General features: G+C 34.0%; 1 non-coding gene across 1 annotated transcript; it reads left to right on the plus strand.

Annotated features, from left to right (window-relative positions):
* Positions 1–639: 639 nt before the first annotated feature.
* LOC126029115 (U6 spliceosomal RNA) lies at positions 640–744 on the plus strand. Its single transcript, XR_007502772.1, has one exon. It is a non-coding gene; the product is annotated as a U6 spliceosomal RNA (small nuclear RNA).
* Positions 745–8,340: the final 7,596 nt, after the last annotated feature.

Raw genomic sequence — 8,340 nt, forward strand, 5'->3', positions numbered from 1 at the left:
AAGGAGCAATTTCTGAGCGCATAGCCAAGAGTAACCCCTGAGCGCCAAACGGGTGTGGCCCAAAAGGCAAGAGAAAAAAATCAATTCCTTAATCTCTCCTCTCATTTAATCTTTTAGTTTGTTCTGTGTCCTTTTTAATTGTATAAAATTTTATTATATAACACACAGTTGTACTTTAAGGCATATAAGATAGCACACTATCTTATATTTATTTTTACATTATGGAATGACATTTATAGGGGCTGGAGAGATAGCACAGTGGTAGAGCATTTGCCTTACATGCAGCTGATCCAGGAAGGACGGTGGTTCAAATACCTGTATCACATATGCCCCCCCCCTTGCCTGCCAGGAGTGATTTATGATCACAGAGCCAGGAGTAACCCCTGAATGCCACCAGGTGTGACCCCCCCAAAATAAACAACCCCCCAAAAAATAACCATTATAATAAATTCAACTACTATCCATCTTCTCATAGACATATTAAAATAGATGAACAAAGAAAACAAAACCAAAAAATATTTCTCCTTGTAATGATAATACTTCAAAGTTATTTTATTAATATTTATTAGTTAGCTAGTTTTGGTATACACATTACATCTCTAGGACTAACTTACGCTATAAATAAGATTAGTATCTTTTGTACTCGCTTCAGCAGCACATATACTAAAATTGGAACGATACAGAGAAGATTAGCATGGCCCCTGCGCAAAGATTAGTATCTTTTGACTGTCTTATCCCAGTTACACTATGCTTGAAACTTTAGCTCCTATTATCAAAGCCTGGCCCTTTTTGTATACATTTTAAATGCCTTTTTTTATACAAATGAGATCACAAATTTACCATTTGATTTATTTAATATTGCATAATGACTTCAAGGTTCATCCATATTGCCATAAATGTATTTTCTTATTTTTATGATTAAATAATATTTCATTGTGTATAATCTTTCAAGCATTCATAAACACTTAAGTTGTCAGCTTTTTTATGACATTTCTACTGTAAATAATGCTAATATGAACAAGCAGGCACTATTTTGTAATAAGCCCCATCAGTACCTTATATATCTTAGATATAAACCCTTTATCTGATGGGTATTGGATGAATAGTTTCTCTCATACTCTGGTAGTCTTTGTACCCTAGTCACTGTTTCCTTTGAATTGCAGAGCTCCTCAGTTTAATGTAGTCCCATTTGTTTATCTCTATTTCCACTTGCGTGGACCATGGTATTTCCTCCTTGAAAATGCCTTTAAGTTTCAAAGTCATGGAATGTTTTAACTACGTGTTCTTTTATATACTTTATGGTTCTGGGTTTGATATCAAGCTCTTTAATCCATCTGGATTTGACCTTTGTGCATGATGTTAGATGAGATATGAATTTGCTTTTCTGCATGTGGCTGACCGGTTGTCCCACACCACTTATTGAGAAGTTTTCCTTTCTCCATTTTGCATTTCTTGCCTCTTTATTAAAGATTGTTATTTGTTGGGGTTAGTTTCAGAATATTCAATTCTATTCCACTGATCTGAGGTGTCTGCCTTTACTCCAATACCATGATGTTTTACTGCCCACTGCTTTACAGTACAATTTAAAGTTGGGAAAAGTGATTCTTCCCTCTTTTTTTTTTCCCAGAGATTTATGTTGCTATTTGGTTTTGGAAAACTGCTGGTTTGCAACTTACAACTTGATCATCCAAAAACAAAGATCATCCTTGTTCTCTTTGTATCTGTTTATTTATCATTTTTTTCTCCCCAAAATAAAGATCATCCTTATTTTTTTGTATTGTTTGTTTATAACTTAGTTTTATCTAAAATGGAGATTTTCCTACATAGCATGTATAATGAGGACCAGTCCATGGTAGGAAGCTTGCCACAAAGAGTAATGAATGTAGTTATGGTAGGAAATAGTCCACTGGGACGATGGTGGGACAATAATAGTTGAAACCAATCTCTTTGGACAAGAACTGGGTGCTGAAAAGGGGGTAAAGTAATATGCATGATACCCATTCATTAGCAATAGGGCAAACCACAGTGTCAAAAAAGAAGAGGGAGAGAGAGTGGTAAAAATATCTGTCCATGAGACAGGGAAAATGGTGACACTGGTGGTAGGAAAAGTGCACTGGTGAAGGGTGGTGTACATTTTATTACCAAAACTTAACCATGAGCAATTTTATAACCATGATGCTTAAGTAGTTATTTTTTAAAAATGAAAGTGCTAAAAAATAAGGTTTAGAGTTTAAGATAATTTTTTTAAAGATGGAATCTTGTTTTATTTTTATTTATTTATTGGGGGGGGGGGTCACACCTGGCAGCGCTCATGGGTTATGCCTGGTTCTGTGCTCAGAATCGCTCCTGGATGAATCAGGGGACTATATGGAATGACAGTAATCTAACCGGGGTCCATCCTGTGTTGGTCGAGTGCAAGGCAAACACCATATCTCTGTGCTATTACTCTAGCCCTAGATAATATTTTTATTTATTTAGTCTATATTTCTAGAAGTAGACTTTCTATTTAAGTAGTAATTCTCATTCTATTTGTTTTAGGATATTTCATTTTGTTTTTAGTAGTGCAGAAATTTTACAATAAAACAGTTCAAAAAAATTCACTTTTATCCATACCCATATGAGCATCTGTCTCTTGCCCAGTACTAGTACATGGTTATTTGTTTACATATTTGTGAAGGTAAGTAGGAGTACCAATATCAGAGTAAGTGTATGTCATAAATGTTTTCTTCATCATACTTGTATATGAAGGAGAAAAAGAGAGAGTGGGAGGTAGTGTCAGGACTGGGAGACATAGAGAGAGAGCAAGTGAGAGACAGAGACAGAGATCTTAGCTAAGGAAATTTGTCCTGTAAAACAAAAGAGATAAGGGGCCGGGCGGTGGCGCTGGAGGTAAGGTGCCTGCCTTACCTGCGCTAGCCTAGGACGGACCGCGGTTCGATCCCCCAGTGTCCCATATGGTCCCCCAAGCTAGGAGCGACTTCTGAGCGCATAGCCAGGAGTAACCCCTGAGCGTCACCGGGTGTGGCCCAAAAACCAAAAAAAAAAAAAAAAACCAAAAAAAAAAAACAAAAACAAAAACAAAAAAAAAGAGATAAGAAATTGTATTTGTATTCTGTCTTCCCAAAGCAGAATACCCAACCAATAATGAAAGTACTTTTTCTATTTAATTCTTTATGGCAAGATTATTATTAACTCTATATCTGTTGTAAAGGAACTCGGCTCCACCATAACTTTTTTGTATATGAAACTTTCTGTTAGTGAGCTTTGTGGTCTGTAGAATCTTTTGTACTTAGAGAAGCCTCCTGCTCTTTTTCACTACATCATTTTTGTGCTTAAGATAATCACTTTCTTCACCTCTAAACCATCTGATTCCTGTTGATTCATCTGATGACTGCCATTTTCCTTTTCTGACAATTTCCCTCTTTATCAATCACACAATGGTAGGGCAGATTAAATATTCAGTTCACATCTCATATTTCTGTCCATTCATACAACTCCTGTCAGTGAAAAGAGTTCCTTGATCATTGAAAATTTGTCCAGGTATTTTATACTTGATATCTAAATTCTGTTAAGTCTTATACAAAGATGGTTTGATTAGTCTTCTAGTAGAGAAAAATCATACATCAATTCATAAACTATGCCCTCAGAAATTAAATATTGCTTCTAAGCTTTATATGGGAGCTTAAGTACAATAAACTCAACTTGTAATTTAGTCACTTTCTGTATATGATAGTATTTCTATTTTCTTTTAAGAAATTCTTAAGGAAAAATCAATAATGTAGGGTGAACAATAGAATTATGAGGTGAAATTTTGTGTTTGAGTATGTTGCTAGCAGTTGTAGTCTTTTAACAACATGATTTTACTTTGGGAATAAAATAACTAAACTTTCAATGCAGCAACTCAACTCAAGTAAGAAGAAACTATGTCATAGGTATTGCAATGGATAAAAATTAAGGCATTGAGCTTTTGGCATCTGGGAAGAGAATTTGGCAATAAAAAGGCCATGAAGTTATTTTAGCTTTGTCAGAACATCTCTGCCTGAGCTCTTCAAATGATTTTCATTTCCAAATATTCTTTCACCAAAAAATCTATTTATTGTGGTCCAAATAATAAAACCAAAATAGTAAACATTTTAGTAACACATAAATATAGCAAACATGTTTGTTGTAACATACAGGTACACTGACTTATGCATAATAGTCAACCATGCCCACCTACAATTTAATTGATCAATTATTTATCTCTCTTATAATAAGAAAGTTTAATTTAAATAAAGTAGGCACTCTAAGTAGGGGGCTGTATCTTACTGCTACTATCTCAGAACCAGCTTTCTTTGGGGAACACCTTTCTCCTTTCCATCTCTACCCTTGCCCAGAAGGACCCAGGCACATTTAACTGGGCCTTGAAGAAGAGGCAGGAGTTAGGAATCTATGTACATGACAGGTCACAACTGATACATTTCTTTAAATAAAGAGCTGATGTTATAAGAATATTCTAGTAGATAAACAAGTCATTTCTGAACTTTACTCTTTTGGCTTTTATTATAGTTTGGAAAATGATTTAAATAAGCTAACTTTTATGTTTTAATATATATAGTTACTGTACTTTATCATCAACTAACTGAGCCTTCACCAAAGTTCATAAGTCACTTCTAGAATGCCTCATCCTTTTTCTCTTCCCAGGTTGTACTTTGGAAGCTAGTACTATTTGACTTGTTAAATATATCTTTAATGTTTTACACAATAAACAAGAATCCTTCACTAAAATAAATGGGTTCAGTTTCTTTTATCTTTCCACTTGTTTTAATGCAAAGATATACATTGCATATGTATATCAGACTTTAATACAATATTATATTTCACTCAGATGTATCTACATAACTATAATAGAATTAAAAAGAAATATACTATTCATAGCTACAAATCCCACCCAGAAATGTGATAGTAGTATAGTTCTGTTTTTAGTACTTAAAGAAACTCCATACTGTTTTCCAAAATAGTTGCTTGTAATAGAGATCCAGAGGTGTAAAGTAGTTTGAGAGCTTGTTTGGAGGTCCTAGCAAAGGAGCGCAGCTACTCGTATACCTTCGACTGAAGAACGGTCCGTCTCTTTTGGGGAAGGCCGTCCTCTTCGACCTAGCACGCAGCTTCGGGAGGGATGCACTTGGAGCAGTGAGGGAGGAAGGGGACACCTGCCTAGCCAGCCAGATCAGCCGAATCAACCCTGGCGATCAATGGGGTGACAGATGTCACAGCCAGATCTCCCTCACATCCATGAAAGTAGTTTGGCACATTCTAGAAAGATAATTATGGCTGAAGGAAATCAAGGAGTGCAATATAAAAAGAAATAAAAACTGAGAAGTAGTTGAAGCCCAATCACAGAGTTCTTTTTAGACTCTAAATCTTTAAAGATATTGTCTATTACTAAACCATTTGCTGTAATTCTCTAGAGATGGCTGTCCTTTTTAAATATTTCTTATATGTATTTAAATCAATTTATTTTGTTGATGACTAAGTATAATATCTTTTGAAAGACTACTATATTTTGCTTTATTAAGAGTTTTTTGAAGCACATCATATTTCCCTGTTGTTAGAAAATAATCGGTGGTCTAGATTCAAGTCAAAAGCATTCAATCCTAGATGGAAAATTAATGTTGGCAGCCAACCTATATAAAGTCATATAATATTTGAATAATAGAGTTTTAAAGGAAAGGTCAAAGTAGAAACTACATGCTAGAAAGCACATATCCTAAGAGAACAAAAAGGGATGGAAACAACCAAAATCCACTTCTAAAAACACAAATAATTTTAAGAAGTGAAAATATCCAAAGTGTTTAATGATACTTCAGTTATGTTCAGAGATTGTACATTCCAGAGTATCCAACCAACAAAGAATGAAAAGACCAACTTGCCACACTAGGGAATATAACGCTGGTCTGACCATTTGGGGATATGCCTGTCTACTAGAACTTGATCTTTAACATATCAACAATTGCCTTATGTTAGCTGTGCTTCATGTCACTGTGCCTATTCATTTAATTTTGAACCTGTGTGCTTCACATACCAAGAAAAAAAGTGTTTTCCTGTGTGAATTAAAATTCCTAGGTTAATATAATCTATTCACCTTTAAATTTTTCATTGTTTATTTCTTGTCTCTACAAAATTATGTTTTTCGTATTTTAAATACATTTTAGAAACAGTTATATTTTAAGTCAGTTTTATGGTGATAGTTTGACTTTTTCTCTAATTTGAGTGCTTCATTTACTCCTTGCCTAATTGTTATGGCAATTTTTTTTGCTCTTCCAAAAATATATTAAAAATAGTTAAAAAGTAGAGTTGTGCATGCAGATTAACTGTGCATACAGGGGATTCAGTAAAAGAGGTTATGAAAACAAGCAATGTTTGTGGTTTTTGAAATCTCAATTATAAGCGCAGAAACAAAACGAAGAAATCAAATAAATATCTGTTGAAGTTACTGTTATTAGAAATTGGTAGGCATAAGTGTATAGATAATAGTCAAAATTGAATTCCAGAAGTTATGATGCTTGCAATTTCATAGAAATTGTAAATACAGGGTTTACAGAGTGACAGCAGAGTGGGTATGGAATTTACCTTGCATGAAGTCAACCCAGGTTAAATTCCTGGCATCTTATATGGTCTCTTAAGCCTGCCAGGATTAATTCTTTTCTTTTTTAGTTTTTGGGACACACCTGGTGATGCTCAGGGGTTACTCCTGACTATGCATTCAGAAATTGCTCCTGGCTTGGGGGACCATATGGGACACCAGGGGATCGAACCACTGTCCATCCTCAGTCAGCCATACTGCTGCACCACTGCTCCTGCCCCAGGAATAATTCTTGAATATCACAGGGTATGCCCCCTCAAAAAAAGATAAAAAATAAGAAAGAAATAACCTTAAAATACATACTGAAAAACAGTGAACTCACTATCAAAAGAAATGAGGTATTAATGTAATGTTCTGTTAGAACTTATTGCTTGGTTCCAAGATTATCCTTGTTAATCTCTCCGTTTTATAGAAAAGATTTTGGAGCCTCCACAGATTATACACTGTTTTGTAAAATTCCTCATCAATTTTATATTTATTATGAATGTATATAGCAATTGTTTAGTAAATAAATTATTATATAATAACTTTAAATTTTATGCACAGAATTTTATGGCATGGAAACAATAATTATAGTAAACCATGGCAATATCTGATGTGAAAACCAGTGGGACATATGCTTGGCCAAGACCATAGTTGGCTACCAGCCAGTTGCTTTGTTATTCTAGAAGAAGGAATTTATGTCCTATATATATTACTTGCTCTTGGTTTAGGGGGACACAAGTTTCCATTAGATTACAAATTCAATATGTGAAGCCAAATGAGTGCAAGAATCTTACACAATTTTCCTGTCATTTAAAAATTTTCCCTTTTATTATTCAGTTACTTTAATTTCCTGTGATCCTTTTTTCCAATGATAACCCAGCAAAATGGATATTTTGATGTTGTGTTATAGCTATTCATTCTTGTTTGTACTGTACTTCATTCACTCTTTTCTTATTACACAATTAAGATCTTTTTTTTTGCATGATTTATTGTCTACTCACTTTGCTAGTGCATTAATACATACTATCTTAGGCTTGCATATTCAGAATAGGATGTAGAATGGTTTTTAGAATAGATTCAATGTAAAGTTTTTTTATAAATTAATCTTTTTATCTTTTCTTCTAATAGTACAGATACCACCAGTACTATAGTCTGGTGGTCTTTGTGTTGGTTTTGGGGATCACAATTAGCAATGTTCAGGGATTATTTTTAGCTCCACACTCAAGAATTGATCCTGGCAGTGCTTAGAGGGTCATATTTCATGAGAGGGATTTAGCCTAGCCAGCAACATGCAAGTCAAGTGTCCAAACTTCTGCACTAATCTCTACAACCACATAAAAATCTGTTGATTTTTATCTTCTAAACTGTCCTTAGATGCACATTGTTTTCTCCAAATTTCCTGCAACCCTTTAAGATCATGTTACTTTTAAGATGGTGAAATGTGACTTTACTGGTTCCAATTTCTTTAAATTTTATTCAATCCACTAGCTATATTGCTTTCAGAACCACTACTTTTGTAATGTAATTTATATTTTATCATATACCACCAGCCTAGAATTTTTAAAGATTGTTTATTCTTTTTAGAATAAATCCATATAAATTCTTAAAATATCTGGTCTTCCCATAACATTTTCATCAAAATTTTTACCTTATCCTCTATAAAGCATTAACATTTTCTATTTTGGTAAATCTCATGCTTGGTACCTGGAAGTTTTTTTTTTAGAGTTTTA

The sequence above is a fragment of the Suncus etruscus genome, chromosome 1 (assembly GCF_024139225.1).
Source record: "Suncus etruscus isolate mSunEtr1 chromosome 1, mSunEtr1.pri.cur, whole genome shotgun sequence".
NCBI classification, from domain to species: Eukaryota; Metazoa; Chordata; class Mammalia; order Eulipotyphla; family Soricidae; genus Suncus; species Suncus etruscus.